The 18,740-nt window shown below is 36.8% G+C and overlaps 1 protein-coding gene across 2 annotated transcripts in view; it reads right to left on the bottom strand.

Moving 5' to 3' along the window:
• LOC140159117 (transcription factor 7-like 2) overlaps positions 1-18,740 on the bottom strand; it is a 112,494-nt gene that overhangs the window by 55,112 nt on the left and 38,642 nt on the right. The window lies entirely within an intron of this gene.

The raw sequence follows: 18,740 nt of genomic DNA on the forward strand, positions 1-18,740 counted from the left end.
ACAAAAGGGATCTGGAGTACCATACTTGTAACACAGAGTAGTGGTCACTCTTGGACCTGACCTGAAACCAATGTTTGTGTCCTGTATCTGGTCACTCAGGTTGTGGTCACTCATTACTGAGTGTTGTATGGTTGTAACAAGAAACCTCCAGTCGGGTCGGTAATGGTTTTCAGACAGGCATGAATGAAAATGGTAATGAATGAGAGCAAAGAACTTGAACCTTACACCACAGATAACCAGTGAACCTTATCCTAGGTATGTGTGTGTGTGAGAAGACACACATGGGATGTTAATGAGTTAAGGACAAAGTCTTGAAACACAAGGTAGCACTAGTTACGTGCTCAGCAGCGTTCGAAATTTTGGTTGTCCGGGACAACTAAAAAAGTCGCCGGACAACCAAAAATACTGATTCGGTTGTCCGCCGGACAACCATAAATCTAGCCAAAAGTTACATTTGCAGGCCTACGGACAACCAAAAACTGAGACGGACAACCAGAAATTGTAATCTGGTTGTCCGTGGGACAACCATTTATTTTTCCTAAATTCGATCACTGGTGCTCAGTACTGTACCATGCAGATGACAATCCAACTCCTAAACCACCGCTCGTCATCGCGCTGGCGCGATCAGCCTCGCGCGGTCGGGTGTCGCGATCAGAGGGAACTGAGCCAGTTCTAACACATGGTACTATACCTAAATGAATGGCAACAAAATTTACTACTGTACTAGTCAAGCTTCAAAATAACCAGGGACCCAGGAGCCATTTATAACATTTTGGCAACAACAAAATCATATGAACCAGGCAGGGTCTACATTTTTTTTCTTCAAATACATGTACAGCCTGGTAGTTTAAGCAGGTTTTTTTATTTAATGTGTACAATTTAAATTTAAATGAATGGCTCCTGGTTCACTAGGTAATCACAGGACCAGGAGCTGCTTTTTCCAAATGTGTGGCTCCTGGTCCAGACCTGCTTATTTTGAGGCTTGCTACTAGTACCTGTAGGAGTGTAGGTAAACCTACTTTAAACAATTGCAGATGCTTCAAGTTAAATAACAGAATGGGCAGTGAAATGCTACCAAGGTTCAAGATTAATAACACAATAATTTCTGACTTTGGTTCAGCCATACAAAATTGTTTTGCTTGCCCAAGATCGCAATAGTTGGAGAAAGCTTGTAGTCGCCTGCTCCGCAGCCATCTTTTGAAAATAGTAAGCACATAATTATGTACACATACACACCACCACCACACACGCACAAACACCCCCACACAAATAAAAACAAATCAAATGTCACAATAAAGAAGCGCACAGTGCACACACACACAAAAGAAATACTATATGCTAAGCAGATAGTCAATTGGAATGCCACTTTATTCATTCCTGTTCTAAAGATTGCAGCTTTTGATGAACCAATTTTCCCCAGATTACCCACTTGATCACAACTGCCAGATCCCATCTCCACTACTTTGCCAGTCTCCACCACAAAGCAGTAATTTCATTATGGCGTCCAATTTAGCAATGGTCACAAGTGATATCCTCCCACATTATTATTTATTTTGGGTTTTAATAACTCAACAATCACTGACAGCAATGTTGTTTAACATTTGAAACAAAGTCTTTGTTACATACCTCCTAGCGATTCATACAAATTTCAGTACTCCTATCAATTGTCTATAAAAACCCATAACGATAGCTGCTGTACCTGTATCAATTCTCCTGATAAATTATATTATGCAAATTATATATGTCTGCAGGGGAAACATCTACCATATAACGTGCAAAACACAAATCAAAGAATCTGTGCAAATTATGCTACTCGAATAGGTGTATCTATTCTTAACGAAGTCAAGGGGGGTACTTGAGGCACCCTCGACTCAAATCGTCAATACAAATACACACAAACAGACGTGTACACACACACAATACTTGATCTGGCCGAAGGGCAGCATTATAGCATGCCAAAGAATCGGTGGCACGGGGATTCCGTTTATTACATTTGACTCGATTTCTCTCCCGAATCAAGTCGCAATCATCAAGTCAGGAAAACACAGAGTCTTCATGAATATTTCAGGTAGATGGCTAGCCTGAAACAAACGCCCCCAGCAATTAGCTCAATGAGGGACGTGTAACAAATCACGAAAGGGGAGTCCCACACCATCGGCAATTGACAGTATATTTTTGGTCAGGCAAAGCTTTTCAGACATGTTGGCCATGTGGCAAAGACCACAATTGTGTCTTTATATTACACCGTAACGGTCAAAAGCTTGGCACAAAAAAGTGGACAGTGTTAGGGTCAAATTTGTGACTCTATTGCAAACAATATACTTAGCAATCAATGAGCAAATTGAAAAATGGTGTAAAGTTAGTTATTCATTTCTTCTCACCGTGCATTAAAATGGATTGAATACCACACATCATGCACTAACAAGTAGATTTTTGCTTTCTCCTATCCCCAGCACGGCAGACGGTTCAATTCCTTGCACAAAGATAATCAAGTTAGGACTATTTACGTTGTCAGCTGGTAGCGTGCCTGATCGATACAAACCGAATGAGCGGAAGAGGGTTGCGATGCGCCACACACGCCCTCCAGCTCCCTGGGTTGCTGCACTGTGATCTCTCGTTGTCGTATACTTCATTACCATACCCAATGTCGTGACATTCATGGTGTCAAACAAAACAAAACAAAAGTTTACTGACGGAACTTCTAACCGAATAAGCCGACGACAACTCGCAGGGAAAAAACCCAAAGGGACTTGGTTGTGACAACGTTCACAACAACTCTTAGACGGAAAGAAATCTTTACTTTGGAGAACGAAAATAAAGCATTTTGTAGCTTCCTTATAGCGTTTCCTGTAATTCTTATGTATCTAGTACGATCTTGTCCCACTTGAGGATAAAAAGTGCCCGAGTTCAAACTATCTTCTTGTATTTGCCCCAATCCGACTATCATATTGGGGGTAATACAGATTCACAGAGATGACAAGCCTGAAGGCACGCTAATATACTTTTGCAGTACATCTATATTGCGCTTAACATTTTTTACTACAAAACCACAAATTTCAAACATCTTTTTTTAATACTACGAAAAATATATGTTACAAAAATAATCTTTTTTACAAATAACGCCGGATCAGTATCGACGGCGACGATAGCGCCTCTAAAACCAACACCCTAATTCAATTGATTCAGGTAATTTTTGTTATCAAGCTAATTCTCAAATTTGCAAACATTTGTCATGAAGATGGAAGTTTTTTCTCTTTTTTTTTTTGTGCCGGTTTAGGTTTCCATCATCACCATGCCCTTAGGTGGAGATCACTGTATCTTCCTTGGTCGTTTTCTCAACTTCCCACCCCTTGCTGTCTTAAGATGGATATCTCGCTTCTTACGCCGCTTCATCCCGCTTCTAGCTTCCTCCCAATGGACGCTACGCTCTAAGTACACAAGATAGGCAAGAGTTCAAACACAAAGAACAATTTGGGCAAAAGATAGCAGTATCGTGTACACACTTACGATGAAAAGGCGCTTAGTACGAGTGAAAAAATACAGAAACTGAAAGTTGAAACTTGTATTTTGGTGAGATGCACGCGATATTGGTTAAGCTCGGCATTACATGCCGGCTACAAAATATCATTTGGAATGAAACAATAAGCAAATTAAAAGTCATTCGAGTTGGATTATTATTATACTGTACTGTTGCACTGATCTCTTGATGCTGATTGCAACAGACAAGGACTGTTCACGATTAAAAGCTTTTTATCGCAATTTTATTCGCCAAACTTTCGCTAGGCATCGTTATTTCGAATATGTACGACAGCTTAGCGCATCCAATGTTGAGATTGGATGAATCTGATAGTTAATTGAGCCATACATATCTATATTGTTTTCCTTAGCAATTAGACTTCTGACTGACCCATTGCGAAGAGTGATCTCTGTAATTCTATAAAATAATATTTTGATGAATGGCGGGTGGACGCAAGCCTGACAGCATCAATAATTCTGTTATTTCCTATCATCAGTCTAGCCAGTTAGTTGAGATCAAGTGCAGAGGATTCACTCTGACAGTTTTTTTAATAGAGAATTTCTCAGGGAAGTACTGGAGTCTACATTTTAAAATGAATACTGCCTCACTCACTAGGATGAGCTGCACATTATAACATTCATAATGAGTCAAGTGTGCTTAGGCATGTTGGCCATTTGCGGAGCATTTACATAGCTAACATTTGCACAGAAAACATTAATTGAAACAAAAAGCCGGCAAAGTGAAGTGACAAACATTAACCCCATGAGAGCTACCTGCCAATTGGACAAAAAGAAGTTTTCATTATCAATTGGCCCAATCAGCAACATTGTTAGAATAATTTCACCATGCAAAAAAATTGGGGTGAATTATTTACAAAGCTCCATTCTGATTGGTGATTAAAGTGAAAATATCATGTAATTGACCAATCAGATGCAATGTTAGATCGGCAGGTAGTGCCCAGGGGGTTAAAAATTGTATCTTGGTGAAATTCAGATTTTTGATAGGACCAATGAGCAATAAGGGAAGAAACCAAAACTAGATTTGCTAAAGATGATCCTTTTCTCCCCATCTAGTCTGAGACAAACCAGGAAGCAAGTCAGAATTGATAACATTGATGTTTTTTTAAAAAGTATTAAAGGGGTAAGGGGTATGTGATCTGATCGACAGCCTCATCAAAACTGAGATTTTGGTATCAGAAGAAACCTCATATTTTTCTCATTACCTCAGTAAAATTTAATGCCAGAGATATGTTTTGTCAAGATGGTGTGAACAAAATACATGGTGAACAAAATACATAGGGTTCATCCATCTTTTGGTTTGTTCCCTAAATCATGTTTAATTACTCTGCTGATAAATGAAGATAAAGTGTGTCCCTTGTAACATTACCCATTTTAACAGCTAAACTTGAACACTGCTGTGTTGGCTAACACTATGGATAATGGACCACAATGGCATCATCCCAATGCCATAGTTCAATAACCTCAATTAAACAACAATAGGGCAAAATTTGACCTCAAGTTGCAGATTATGAGTTTTTGTACCAAATTTTTCAAAAGGTCATTCAATTAATATACAAATATATTGGGGTTAAAGAACTGCACCCTGATAGATGAGCATGTTGTGGCTCCTAGTGTAATAAGAAGTGCTGATAGGCTCAAGAAACCAATGCCACTAGTTAGTAAAACTCCAAACAAACCTACTGTGTGAACGATTTTGAATATGAGGATGATATCGACCAACAATTGTCTTGCCGTGGCAGTGTCTGACAAAAGTCAAACCGCAACACGCCACGGTAAGGATATATTTGTCAGGTAATGATCATCTGTATCGCCCATTAGATAACAAACTAGAATAAACATTGAGGCGGCTCCTAGACTAGTTCCATAACAGTATCCCAGTGTGTACCGATATGCCAATCAACCCGCACCAATTGTGTGTGAAGCTAAAAAGGGCTGCAGAGTGGCTGAAGAAAAAAAAAAGGGCACAAATTAATAGACAGTGTTTACTTGTCGCTCATTTGAGCACATCACTCTCAATGACTCTTGCAACTTGAGTAAACAACATTATTGGTAGCCAGCTTTTGTCCAATTTCTATATGAGGGGAATTGTGTTTGGTTAACTATCAATATACAATAGTGTGTTGGTTGGTCTCAATGAAAGTGTCCATACAACAAGGATAAAAATATCCAATTGGTGCGTTTGACGACGACGACAAAAAAATAAAAGGGCACAAGCAGAATGGATGGTCTAGGTCAATGTCACGTCATGGTGAGCGAACAAAGCTATGAATGGTACACAGTAAGCGCACATTAAAAGCGGTCATATTTCACTGATTTGGGTAACAACTCTCTTTTGAAATGGAATATATCCTCATTTAAAAGATTCAATGCAACCCACTGGCCTATTACTTATTGCAAATGTAAACTTTGAGGAGGAAAATGGAAATTACTAAAGGTATGGCTTGATTAATAATCTAGCCAGCCAGGCTGGCATGGTGCAGTGACCGCTAGAAAGCTTAATAGAAAGACACGAGATGGGCCTGCCACGGGGCCTGTTATGGGACTTGCCATGAATTCATGCTTAAATTTGACTAATGGTTTAGGTTTAGTCACTGGAGATGTACATCATGTACTCAATGATATCACATGATTGGTCTCAAGGATACAGGGAATTTTCGCCGGGGTTTGGTATCAAATTAAACGATTGGGGCTATGTCAATGGCACCGTGTCAGCCCTTACATACTATTCTCTTGGTTACATTGGATGGGTCTTGTCATTGAATAAAGAAACTCGGAACATGTTTACAGAAACTAATTTTTAGCTAACAATTCACTATTGCTCCTCCCTCTTCCGTAACACTTGACTTTAGGCCTGCGCACTTAAAGTTCCTCTCAATATAAGATATATACCAAGTTTTATACCAACTTATTGCAATGACCCAACTTAACCTGAAAATATTGTTTATGATCATGAAAATAAAAATAAACCATTTAATTTTAACACAATATTTATTTGAACAATGAAGGAAACAATACTATCCATAGATAAATACCAGCATGTATGAACTTGCATCTGTTCCATATAAATTATGGTTCAATATCAAACCTATTTGTGATGGTTACCCCCACAACAAATTATGCCAAACATATTCCTCTAATGTCACAGGTAGTGAGATGATCAATCATCTAATTGGAACACATTAGACCGCAAAATCACAAACCCTCCCATTTCGGATATCGCTAGGGCCAAAAAAAAAATTGTTTGTTTGTCCTCCACAGCTTTGAAAGAGGACGGCGGCGCGGGCGGATTTTTTTTTTTTTTTAATTCTTTTTTCTTCTTCGGATTTTGGCATATTTCTGGACCTTGCTAGAGCTAAATGCTACAATCATTCATGGTGACTTAAAAAAAACAACATTTTGTTTCTTTAATATGCAGTTAAAGTTATAATTTGTGTTCATGTCATAGTCTTTTAATAGGGATGACCAATGAACCATCAACTTGATTAGATCACTCCCATAGACATGCAGGGAGCTCAACTGTGCACTGCTTGCACATACATTTCTAAATTGATCTCATTCTTTTATTTTTCAATATTTTTCTGGAAAATTTGGGGAAGTTACTGCCAATTATATTTTGTAACTATCTTGCAAATTACAGCAACATAACTTATTTTGTTTTTCTGTAAGTGCTGAAGTCAAAATTGGTCCATCGCCACAGTGCGCTTTTAATTGCCAGTGGCTGAGTTTAGCACTGCTCAAGAATGGCACAAAATATTCAAATCAGTAAGATCAGGTGAAAAACGTAGCCTACTGAGCTGTAATTTGGCAGAGTTGCCAGTAATACCTCTATCATACCCTCTGTAAAAAGGTTAAAAATTGAACAAGTAGATCTCGAGTTACAAATTAAATCACCAGCTTCCCTTTGGAATTTTTATATTCCTTTCAAATCATGTTAAGAAGACACCTTTCTGAACATAAATGTGAAGTTTCGTGCTCATTCGATGTATTGTTCACCTGATCTTAACCCTAAACGTTTTCTTATATTTAGGCCTATAACAGCTACAACTTGCTGCTGGCTATACCCTGTTTAGGACTTTCAAAAGAAGTACCTGAATGTGCAACCATAACTGTTTCAAAATAGCCCGCGATAGTCATGCAGGTAACTCCGAGGTCAAGCATTGAATTGGTTTGAACAAAGATACTCATAATGTATTGAGTGCTACTTTGGTTTGAATGAGGAATACTACAGGAATACACATGAGCATGATGAGGATAATCTCTATTGTTGTGAGTGAGTCAATGACCTTCAAAACTTAAGATTTTGTTTACATACACCTACTAATTGGTCATATTAAACCCAATAACATTGAAATTCTTGGTTGTGAAAAAAAGGTTCACCTACTTAGTGCAATTTTGATTTTGTGCCATATCGGCTATCTTGGATGATTTTTGGCAAATGTCCTCTAAATGCATGATTTCAATGCCTTGGTTTGAAAAAATAAGTTATGCCAGTGACTAGTTAAGTGCCATTTCATAAGAAACCCCTTTGATACTTTCACAATATGCTTGTTTCATGTTTGCAAATATGTTAAGGCGATATAATACCCCGATTTTCATCAGTACCCCTCTTCTTTTTTTTCTTGCAAATTTATTAAGTACATATATATGTTTATCACCTCATGTCCTGAACTTATAAAATATATCTACATATAAAGTGAATTTCAACAATTTTAGTAAGTCATTTTAGCCCTATATATTTTTTGTTTACTGTAACCTAGTAACTCAGATCTGTGTTTCATAACAAACCATAAATTATTCTTTTGAAAATGTTCAAGTAGGGTACATGAATAGAATACATTAAATCCTTTGTTATACTCTCTATAGAAAATCTATAGTGGTGCATGCAAAATACCTACCATGATATAACACTGAATAAATTAAATAAACACTTATACAATGGATGCACAGTCATTAGTTGTTAGGAGAAGAAAAGGCTATTAGGTCACCGTATGTCAGGTTATAGGTCAATTGGTTCAGGTCAAATTTAAGCATCAATTTTGAATACACATGTCAGAGTCTGTGATATCATATGAGGCATAATTTTGATATTCTGTCTTTAACTGGATATATATCGAGAAGTGCATGGTGGATATACTAATATACCTTGGGATGTAAATGGTGAGTACAATTTAGAATGCCTAGTTGAGACGGATTTCACAAATAAATATAAAATAGTTACCAAAATCACAAAAGTTAAGCTTACGGAAAACTACCCAATATGGTTGTATAGGTGACAAGAAATAAAAAAATTTTCATCATTGCTGTAGTATGGTTGTTGTAACCTGTTACCTATGGCTTAATTAAGTTTCAGTGCAATAATGTCGCAAGTTAAAAATGCAAAATATAGCTCAACATTGAAAATAGAAGCATTTTAACCAGTTCCTTTTTGATAGTTGTGGAGCACCAAGTTCATGAAGTCATAAAAGAAATCAGGAACCACTTATTCCCATTTTACATATCAACTTTATTTCCCTAATGTGTTAGCAACACATATCCAAAATTTTAACGAAACCGTTGATAGTAAGCTTTCCAAAATGAAGTGAATTTAAATCATCAGTGATGTACCTCCTTTTGGCTTCTATCTGTAAAAGCATGTAAGCTACATTGATACCGATACCACCAATAAAACGAGAAGATTTGCCCTTCATTTTGCATACCACTTTGTCCAATTTTTTTGTAATTTCTTCACAAAATGCAAAAAATGCAAAAAAAAAATCAATGGGTGTAGTACCCCCTTAAAATAAAGAAATATATAAAGGTAAATATATGCTTATGCCAATTTTGCTCCCAACTGCTATTTTTGGACCTTGTCATTTTATTTCGTCCAATGACCGGTCAGAATGGGAAACTTTGATAATTCATAATTCGAAAAGTTTTTGACCGATTTTGACCATTTAACCACCAAAATACTTCTGTTGATTAGTTCTACTCAGAAAACAATATTTTGTAGCAATAGGGTCAACATGAAATTTTGATGGTTATCCCTACTTTTAATGATTTGGTGGACTTTTTTTAAATTTTCAACCATGAAAGAGGTCCAGAGATACTCCAAATCTGGAAAAAAATTGAATTTTACTTATTTTTATAAAAAAAAAAATAGAAAAAAAAATATTCGTCCGGCCTTCATCTGAGGAGCGGGCGGTGGAGGACAAACAAACAACTTTTTTTTTTTGGCCTAGTTAGATGGTTGGTTGTCATAAGATGAAACCTGCCATTGACACTGCCATCACTTTTCCCAATTCCAGAAGAATACAGCACTCATTTTATGGAATTAAAAAAAACACTAGATCTTGTTTTTGCAGATGAAACAGCTTAAGGGATCTAAAATGAGCGTTTATTGCGTTTCGACAGTATTTTTTGTGGAACATGAGAGCACCTCAGACCTATCGAATTGCATTCTGAATACTGAAGCATGTCTTTCTGATATCAAATAATTTTCATTTTTGAAAATCACAATATAATACAAATTTTATGACAAATTATAAAAATTTGATATTTTTCAAATTATTGATATATAACAGTACTGGTAAATTATATAAATCTAATGACATATTCTTAAAGTGTATGTAGCAGGGAGGAAAAGCCGACGGTCAATTGAAAATTTTGACCTTTCATATTGAAGATATGGATTTTTTTCCCAAAAGACCTAATTTTTTTTTGGTGTTTTGGGGAAAAAATCCATATCTTCAATACGAAATGTCAAAATTTTCAATTGATCGTCGGCTTTTCATCCCACCTACATACACTTTAAGTATAAGTCATCAGATTTATAAAGTTTACTTCAAGTACTGTTAAATATCAAAAATATCAATTTTAATGATTTGCCATAAAATGTGTATTAAATTGCAATTTCAAAAATCAAAATTATTTGATATCAGAATGACATTCTTCAGATTCAGAATGCAATTCGACATGTCTGATGTGCTCTAATGTCCCACAATAAATACTGTCCAAACGCTCATACCCCAGCCCTTAATATAATCCTTTGATTGCAATAAAAAAAAAAGTGAAATCTTAATATTTTGCATCTTTTTAGGAAAAAGTGGCAAAAACCTGCAATTCTGCACGCTTTCTTGCAACTGAATTCAAAGATTTCATTTAGCCCAAGTCTAAGCCCAAGACTTTAGAATGCCCAAACTGAAAGTAGACTTTGTAGTTGTACCAAGGCTTAATTGTCACAGCATTCAAAACTCTCCCAAAACTGCATGTTTTTGGCCAATGTTTCCAAAACTTGGCCAAATATCAAACTTTTACTTTGATTGCCAGTAAGGTCAGTGACTATAGAATTGAGCCGTTTCATCTGGCCAGGCGGCGGATGACATGATCAAGCCGGCAACTCGTGAAACCGCCCGGCCGTATGGCATTTTCCATATACTTGGTTAGTTTTGTGGGGTTCATTATCGAACCCCAACGGTTTTAGCTTGTATTTATATTATTTATCAACATAGGCCTATTTGTTTGTGCTATTTCAAGCGCTTTTAAAATTTCAAAATAATCCCATTTAATTACACGGTTGACGATGAAAATTTACTGAATTTAGGGACTGCACGTCATACACCACCTGCATCTGGCATAACAAAAAAAAATTAATCCCAAAAAGATATTAGTGCTGTATTTTTCTGGAATCATGTGTAGAGCGTAATTTGTCATTGATTGTCAATCAGTCAATGCCATTGCAAATGTTTTGCATTATTAAACATCCATATTTGATGTCTGATAATCCGGCATACAGATTATACCAGCTCAGGATAAGATCTGAGAGATCGCTGACGATACATCCCGTGTGAAACTGACACGCGGCTAATTTATCCACATTGCTAGCTGGCTACAATATAATATCTATATCAAAAGGATCCTTACATGCCAAATCTGATTCAGTAGACCTGAGAGCAATGGCAGCACCGCAGGGGGGGGGGGGGGGGGGGGATTTGCGGCAATTTTGTGCAAAATTGGTTGATTTTGCCACCCTCCCTGAAATTGACTTTGCCCCCTCAAAAAAATTCCTGGCGCCGCCACTGCAAGCTGAGAGGTGGATGATAAATGAGTAATTAATTTAATTTAACAACGCTTTACTTTTTTGATATCAATATAATTATAACGATTAAAAATTGTTCAATTTCTATGATGGAAAGGTTAATCCATCTACATCAGGCTTCCTCAAATAGATTTGTTGAAGTGCCACATGAAATAAAAGAAAACTGCAAAGCGCCACTTTAACTTTGGTGCAACATTTTGTACTATTTTAGCCTGTCTTTACAAGGAGAACATGAGAATTTATTTATTTATTTTTTATTTTTTAAAATCTAAACGGCGCCGCGCGCCACTCGGGAAGCCACAACGCGCCACAAATTATTTGCGGACCCCTGATCTACATCCATTTTTTTTCAACTTTTAGTCATTCATAAAAAATTCAGTAAAAAATAAAATAACACAAAAGGTATGTATACAGAACAACATAATAGTCACACAAATACAAATTCTAATAAGGGGCTACCTCCACATAAATTCCTGAAAGTTTAATTAACAACTTTTGCAAGAGAAATGAAATTTTGTTCTGGATTCAAAATTCCATCGTCTAAGCATTGACATGAAAAACATCCGCGGCAAAGTGCAATAACACAATTCAGCTCAACTAGTTCCGATTCATCTTCCAAAATGTTTAGAAATGTTATGAATAATGCAACGTTTTACACCATGGTGTGCATGACACTTTACGGAGTGATAATACGATGTGCACAATTGAGTCTAGCGCAGAAGTGAGTTGTAATGGCTCTATTCTGTGAATTGAGAGAAACTTGAAATGGGCTATTCCATTTAAAATCCACACTACCCCTGTGGAAGATTGTGGAAATATCTTCCACAGGGGGAGTATGATTTTCAAATGAAATGGAACACATTGGACAGCTCCATTTGAATTTCACACACCCTTTGACAAAGATTCAGCCTGAATCTTCCACAGAGGGAGGATGAGTTTCAAATGGAGGTGCCCAATGTGTTCATTTCATTTGAATCATACTCCCCTGTGGAAGATATTTCCAAAATCTTCCACAGGGGAGTGTGGATTTTAATTGAATAGCCTAATAGGCAGATGTGATGCCTTCTTTCTAGACACATACTCAGCCAGTTTAAGGGGACGTCAAGTGGAATTTGAGTAGAAGTCGGAGAATTGAAGTCATTGATGCTTAGTTTCATCGGTTAGAACTGATTGTAGCAATTTATTTTTTCGGTTTTGTAGTGTCCCTGGACCTAGAGCTATATGCTAGGATCATTCATGGTTGACTTATAAAAAATTTAAAAAATTGCATGATTGTTTGTGTTTTTAATATAAAAAGTGATAATTTGTATTCATGTCATACTCTAAAAATGATTTCAAAATGCATACAATCATGCAATTTTTTTTACATTTTTTTGTAAGTCAACCATGAATGATCCTAGCATTTAGCATATTTTTTTCTGCAATTTGTGAAATTTTTTCGAAAACTTGGGGGTGGGACTTTACTCGAAGGTGGGACTATACTCGCGTCAGTACGGAGGCTGTACGATAATACAATGCAGCAATGGCACTGCAATAGAGGGTACGCGATACAACTTCACTCATTACAGAGTCATGAACAATATTTAAGTCTATCAATTTATGGGGGTTAAGACAAATATTAACATTGAAAAACAATTACTCTAATTTTTACAGAATTTGAACAAAACCTAGACTGAGCTGTACTTTTCTTCTATTTCTAACATAAATATCTATAAATGCAAAGAAAATGCAAGCTTCAAATCATCAAATGCTATTCCCAAGTTAATAGCTCTTGATTCTATTGCAACGGCAATTAGAATCTATTGAGCACTTTAACCACATACCAACAAAGCCTGCAGACAGCAGGCAATGTTCAACCGTTTCTCAGTATCTTAATGTCCGCTATACTTCAATTTCACAACCCATGCCAATCCTACTCATTTATGGTGCAAAAAATTTATAGGGTGAATGATGCACACATAGTGCGTGTACGGACACTTAGAATACATCAGTTGTCGATTGTGAGCGTGCTCAAAGAGCATTCACTCCTATTCCAGTGTTGACAAAATTTCCGGCGTTCAGCCCGCTTTTTTGTCATCCCAATTGTGGGCCGCTCGTTCCGCAAAAAAAAAGGTGTCTGCTCCCCACCGGCTAGACATCTCAAATTAACAGCAGGAGGAGAAGACTTCCTTCCAAGAGATCCGGACATGGCCGTCTCCGTTATACAACAAACCTTGGTACCTACGGCCACAGGGCTTGCTGGATGGAATGGGGACAGGATGAGCGCATTGATGTCTTTGTCAGGGTCAATGACGTAACAATAATAATAATAATCAAAAGTCTGCAACTGCCAATGACTGGTCATTGGATTTCTTGTTTTGCCTTTTATAGACAAAGCCGGACGCTGACACGGTATTAAATGATGCAATTCGTAAACATTGTGGTAGAACCACACGGGAATAAATATGAAGAATTTCCTTCATTTCTTAATAAAGTGAATAAACAGCACATTTACAATGTGTATTTTTTTACATCCAGTTGCTTTACCAATGAAAATCACCAAGGTCATTTTGCACACATTATAGTACATTTATGTAATGTACACATCACATGAATTGATTTTTACTAATTAAATTTATTATTATTTCATATCAGTAATATCTAAACACATTGTGGTTAATTAACAACAAACACAATTAAGAGCTATGAAATATTCAAAACCCATAAATGTATGTTCAAAAGAGGTAAATATAGCCAGGTCTCGATCTGCATAAAATTGCTTTCAACTAAGCAACATCACATCAATCAATATTCATGCCCATTTAGAGCAACAAAAAAAAATGGGAAAAAATAGGCCCCATTCAGTGAGTTTTTGCTGCAGGTTGATTTTGTCACGGTCTAGACGCAATCGGCCATGTTGAATGCCTCCTGGTAGCGAAACAATTTCTTCCTGTACTTCATTTCCCTTCTTGTTTCCAAAATGCTTGATAGCCATAAAGGCGCTGAAACATTGCACTGGGGATATAAATCAATTTGTAAAAGTGTGTATTGTAACCCTAAGTTAACTGCCAAAACGATGCATGCATTCAAACATTCATTTGTGAGGGAGAAACTATCAAACGAAACAAAACAAAATACATCATGGTGCCCCTGCACGGAAGGGATCGACAAAAGCCGAGCGAGGGCATTGACCTCTAGTCCTCTAGTAACAGGAAACCAAGATGGAGGGAAAAAATAACAGAAATACCAGATTAGTGATCAGGGCAAGACCTGGTGAGGTTACATTTTGCACATTGGACACTACAGATTATCTGTCCGTATCCTGGAAGCAGCTCGGATCTAAATCAACAGTCTGGATCCGACCACGCAGGTTGCCTGGCCAAAGGCATTGATACTATTAGCAAATTGAGGATGTCTCAAATGTGTGTCTTAATTTGTTAGATGTGGGCTTTTGTCACAGAAATAGCCTTCAGAAGAATTGTGTGTCTAACAACGTTTATGAGTCGGTAACCTTCGTTGGTCACTGTCATAGGGCTATTGTACTTTCCAAAAGTGGATCTGAATTCTTCTGTTTGTATTTTCTTCAGAAGGGCCCGTGGAATTGGGAACCAAGGGTGTTTAAGTCCCTCACCTTGTTTGACCCCCCCCCCCCCTCATGAATGAATATTAAGTTTATTGACAAAACAATATTTTAGTTTTCCTTTGTTTTAATTATGCAAATTGCAGATGTGAAAGATACAATGTTTTATAAATAGGCCACAAAAGGGCTAAGAGAGTGCCTGATTCAACATTTTCTGGGGCTGACTAGAGGGACCAAGAGCACAGATTGCTAGTCATGTGACTCTGCTCAAATGGATGTTATTAAAAAAATTGAGCCCATCACTTTCAAAGTTCAAACCTGTTCTGCCGAAAAAAAACCCTTTTTTCTTCAAATTTTACTGGAACTATTTCCAAACCAGAATACTAGTGACTTTGAACTTTCAGAAATGTGTTATTGTACCTTTTTAAACCGTAACCACAGGTATGTTAACACCTCTCCTATAAACATTATACCAGACTTAAAATTAATCATAGATACTCTTAAAATCGAAATACAAAGCACTAAACCCAATCTTGCAAAAATTGATTAATAGGTCTATAGCCTATAATAATTTGTTGTGTGTTTTCAGATGAAGAACAGTTCAAGTCTATCTGTACCATATAAGCAAATACATTGTACTCTTTAAAAAAAAAATACTGGCCAACAAATGACTACCAGCAATTCAAGATCTAATGGCTAAGCCAGACACGGTGGACTAGGTTACTCCAGTTAGCCAACAAACATTTGGCAAGCGGCAAACAACATACTACTTAACATTTGAAATATTCATGGTAGCATTTCCCCTACTCTGGTAAAGATAACCCGTTAGCTAACAACAAGCCAGCACCGGCTAAACAGGAAAATAAAATTACACAGCCACTAAATGAAGAGGGCTTGTGTTAGTGTACCTTCATCCCGGGAAGCCTGCCAGGGATGCAGAAATGCTCTGAATATGCGATTCTCTCAAACTAATGGCGTCTTTACCCCAGAGAAACACGGTTGTCTGGACAACAACACTTTGAATTGCCCCCACACGCCCCGGGCTCAGCGTACCCCCTTTTTTTTGTCACAGCTCGACGGCAGGAGACCTCGCGAAAAGCGGGGTAATTATTCAACATTTTACAACATGGCTGCATACAAGAGCAATATATTTGCACATTTCCTCATGGTGAGTATAGGCAAGGAAAAAAAAAAATAACAAGGGCATCGCCTCTGTCCGCTTTTGGCAAAGTTAAAAAAAAAGCTACAGACGACGTCCTGAAAATAACATTGGGAGTAGTAAGTGCTCACTCTCTCGTCTTAGTGAAATTTACGAGGCAGGAAATTGAAACAACAAACTTTGCTTTTGGCCAGTTTTGCCCCAAATTTTTTGTCGGCTTTGGGGGCAAGTCGGTCAGTTGTGAGAGGGAAAGCATTATAGAGATAAAACCAGATAATGTCCCAAGTGTAACGCTAGACAAGAAAACATGATATATGTAAGGTAAACATCTTTGATGAGTTCTTATTTACTTGAATGTCAGAATGAAGACGAGACCAAACGGTAGGCGTAACGATAGCTGGCCTACATTTTACTTTTAAAGAAAACAAAGGAAAGCTTTATTCACTGGAGACGAGGATTACTCGCCTGTATAGCGGTATCAATTGTTAAGTAGCTTTGACGATTGTTCATTTTGTGTACACAAGATACTGAGATAGTACTCGGCTTTGTGATCCACAATTGATAGCACAAATTAGCAAGATATGGAGCATCATCTTGGTGTTGGTTCACAAGTCTTACAATGTTTTAGGGTCATTGGTGAGCTTTACACTCTGCATGGAATTAGCCTCGGTTAAAAGGGCAAACCAGTAAGATTATCTAATAAATTTGAGGCTTCTTGATGTGAATAAAGAGCAATGTTGCCCTTCAAATTGAATGTACTCCCTTTCTGCTTGCCCACTAGAAACCTTGTTAGTTATACGTGCATTGTTTTGATCAGGGATATTTTTCTTTCCTTTTTGAAGGAATCGTTCATTTTAAAAAATCCTAAAGCGCATTTAATTTATAATGTAGTTTTATGTAGTCTGACAAACCAAATAATGCTCAACTGCAAAACACCAATGCCACATTTTGATATCAACTTGATATCCACGGCAGAACTGAAAATATTCTATTTGCCAGGGTTTACTTTATGTAACAGTAAATAATTGAAAAGATTTCTATATGGGGGATGTGGTTTTCTTGATAACATTTGAAATGCAATACTACACAAACATGGATGACTGATGCATTGTTTTCTATAGGTATCAAGTCAACATTGTGATTTTCTTCTGAAATAGTTATGCAATAACATACAGAAAACACAACCTTGAAGACCATCCATATTATGATGCACTCCAACATCTCTTACTTCATTAATTAAAGGTGGGTGACCTGATTGACAGCCTCATCCCCAACTTAACCCTATCAAAATGCAGATTTTGGTATCAGGTGAAAGCTCATATTTTTCTCATTAACATATTGAAATTAGGCACTCCAAATCGGTATATTTCCGAAGAAATCGTCAAAAAACTGTTGAATTAGTCTCAAATATGGTATTTTGGTATACCGTACCACATTTTTGACTAATAAATACACTGAGTTGGATCTCCTAATTTCAGTAGTAATGAGAAAAATAGGATCTTCCATTTGATATCAATTTTTTACATGATCATGATGATTATCATTAATAAAAACACTGTAGACTACCAGTTTTACGCTGTATTTAAATAAATGTCAGTAATTCCATGAAGAATTAGTTGCATTTACAATGAACATTTACATGATCTTTTTGCATGAATGCTTGAAAGGGACAACAGTTTATGTTATACATAAGTTGATTTTCCAAACATATCAGGTTACCTTCCTTTAATATCACCTAATAATTTACTGAACAATTGAAAAAATTCTTATACTTTGTTTGGCTTATTTATAATTGGCACAAAAATTATTCTATTTTTGTTCATTATTATTCAAATATCCTAACATATCAATCCATTAATGAATTATCAATTAAAAAACACCTTTGTAACTTTGGTCATTTCTGCGATCATCATTAGACTAAGATCTATATCTCAAATTAATTCAGAGTAGCCACAATTGTAAACAAGCTGGGAGATTCCCACGCACAACCAATTTCACACATTTTTAAGTCAGTAGTATCACGCTCGCAAAAATATCACCGAGCGCTACTGTCGTCCCACCTAGCTCTGTGCTCATCGTCATGCAAAATTCATAGCAACTTTCACTGTTGTAAAAAATCTGCATAGTTCATTCAATTAATGATTAATCGATTCACACAAGCACATCAAATCATCGTAGCTGATTATTTATCTTACTTAAATATGCCCACTAAGTGACAGGCAATGGCGAGTTTAAGGCAGCAACTAGTAGTATCATAATGGTATTCAGGTTTTAAACCTAACTTGGTGTATTTTACGGGATATCATTTTATATAGGTCCCCGTTTTAAAATGATACATTATAGCTTTTTGTTGATGTCAACTTCCATACATCAATTTTAGAATGCCTCAAATTTTCTGGGGTTGTTTTATG

This window comes from Amphiura filiformis, chromosome 8, assembly GCF_039555335.1.
Source record: "Amphiura filiformis chromosome 8, Afil_fr2py, whole genome shotgun sequence".
NCBI classification, from domain to species: Eukaryota; Metazoa; Echinodermata; class Ophiuroidea; order Amphilepidida; family Amphiuridae; genus Amphiura; species Amphiura filiformis.